The sequence below is a fragment of the Mesoplodon bidens genome, assembly GCF_964165515.1.
Source record: "Mesoplodon bidens genome assembly, chromosome: 11".
Classification (NCBI taxonomy): domain Eukaryota; kingdom Metazoa; phylum Chordata; class Mammalia; order Artiodactyla; family Ziphiidae; genus Mesoplodon; species Mesoplodon bidens.
In genome coordinates this window covers 86260750-86263134 of record NC_138167.1, presented here as the reverse complement: position 1 = coordinate 86263134, position 2385 = coordinate 86260750, and the positions used below count along the sequence as shown (strand labels likewise).

At 37.4% G+C, this 2385-nt stretch overlaps 1 pseudogene across 1 annotated transcript; it reads left to right on the top strand.

Annotated features, from left to right (window-relative positions):
* Nucleotides 1-202: 202 nt before the first annotated feature.
* LOC308625308 (zinc finger CCCH domain-containing protein 15-like) lies at nt 203-1786 on the top strand (annotated as a pseudogene). The gene has a single exon. The product of its transcript is annotated as a zinc finger CCCH domain-containing protein 15-like (transcript).
* The last annotated feature ends 599 nt before the right edge of the window (nt 1787-2385 follow it).

Sequence of the window (2385 nt, the reverse complement as noted above, 5' to 3'; positions counted from 1 at the left end):
ACCCGTGGTAGCTGGCATTAGTCACAGGATGCATTTTAAGGGATGAAACATTTTGTGTCTCTAGATAGCTTCACAAAGGTGGCTTAGGTCAGTGTTCCTTAAACTTTATTGTAGGCGTCTTCCTCCTTCTCCTACCGCAGGGCCAGAATCCCTGAGGGAGTCCAGCTGTGTTTAAGTCTGGCAGGTGCCACCTGTCTCTGCCATGCCCCCCAAGAAACAGGCTCAGGCTGGGGGCAGCAAAAAGGCAGAGCAGAAAAAGGAGAAGATTATCGAAGACAAAACTTCTGGTCTAAAGAATAAGAAAGGAGCAAAGCAACAGAAGTTTATCAAGGCTGTCACTCATCAAGTTAAATTTGGTCAACAAAATCCACTTCAGGTAGCACAAAGTGAAGCTGAAAAGAAGTTGAAGAAAGATGACAAGAAGACGGAATTGCAAGAGCTAAATGAGTTGTTCAAACCTGTAGTTGCCACTCCAAAAATAAGTAAAGGTGCAGACCCCAAATCCATGGTATGTGCATTCTTCAAGCTAGGACAGTGTACTAAAGGAGATAAGTGTAAATTCTCTCATGACTTGACTCTGGAGACAAAATGTGAAAGGCGAAGTATTTACATTGATGCAAGAGATGAAGAGCTTGATAAAGATACTATGGATAATTGGGATGAGAAAAAAACTGGAAGAAGTAGTAAACAAGCAGCCCGGTGAGGTGGAAAAGAAAAAACCAAAAACTCAAATAGTGTGCAAGCATTTCCTTGAAGCTATTGAAAACAACAAATATGGCTGGTTTGGGGTATGCCCTAGAGGGGGTGATATTTGCATGTATCATCATGCACTTTCTCCTGAGTTTGTCTTTTAAAAAGATAAAAAGAAAGAAGAAAAAGAAGATGAAATTTCATTAGAAGTTCTAATTGAAAGAGAGCATTCTGCCGTAGGTCCAGATGTTACCAAAGTCACGTTAGAATCTTTTCTTGCATGGAAGAAGAGAAAAAGACAAGAAAAGATTGATAAACTTGAGCAAGATATAGAAAGAAGGAAAGCAGACTTCAAAGCAGGGAAAGCATTAGTGATTAGTGGTTGTGAGGTGTTTGAATTTCGTCCTGAACTGGTTGATAATGAGGAGGAGAAAGCAGATGATACCTGTTATACCCAGGGAACAGGTGGTGATGAGGTTGATGATTCAGTGAGCATAAATGACATAGATTTAAGCCTGTACATCTCAAGAGATGTAGATGAGACAGGTATTACTGTAGCCAGTCTTGAATGATTCAGCACATATACTTCAGAAAAGGATGAAAACAAATTAAGTGAAGCTTCCGGAGGTAGGGTTGAAAATGGTGAAAGAAGTGCTTTGGAAGAGGACAACGAAAGGGAGGGACAGGAAAATGGAGCCATTGATTCTGTTCCTGTTGATGAAAGTCTTCTTACTGGGGAAGATTTGGATGAACTAGAAGAAGAATTAAACACACTTGATTTAGAAGAATGACACCAAACAAGTCAATGAAAAAATTAAGCCAGCTCAGCATGAGTTGAAATTGACTACATTAATTTTTTTCCACCTAGAATTCAACAGGATGTTTGTTTCCCATGCTGATTCTGGAGCGCTTACTCTCCTCCAAAAAAGGAATATTCTCCCTACATCTTGTCTTCTGACTTTGGCTACATCTCATAGTAAGTTCAGAGTAGTACATGATAAATTAAAAATATAATGGTCATTGCAGAAAATGATTAATTGTTTTAACTGTCCACTCAAGTAGGAAGTGTAACTGCTTTTCCAGCTTTTGATTTTCATTGGGTATGTGTTATTACAAGGACAACATAAATTTAAATTACCCTTCATTTAATGCAGTTTTTAATGAGTGATTTTCTTTCCTTTGTATTATATGTTCAAAAGACTGCCTAAGATATGAGCCTGTACCTCATAAAGGAAACTGCGTATGCAGATTCAGTATTGTATATCTTTGGACAATTAGATGGACATTTAAAATGAAACTTCATTAATCTTCCAGGATCAGCTGCAATGCCCTGTGTTAAACTGTTTTAAACTATTCCTTTTCTTTTTTGCCAATAAAGTTGTAAATAAAGACCGTGATACATTAAAATAAAAAAAAAAACTTTATTGTATATGCAAATTACCTGGGAACGTTAAGAAAATGCACATCAAGAGTAAGTAGATCTCCAGTAGGGCTCTATATTCTGCATTTGTAATCAACACCCAGGTGATATTGACACTGTTGATGCAATAAACACCCTTTGCATAACAAGGGTCTAGATTAAACTTTTTTATTGTCATTAACCTGTTTCCTACCTGAATTAAACTTCAATTTGATTTCTTAAAGGGCAATGAGGAGAAAACTTACACACTTTTTCTTTCATAGTTTAAAACCATC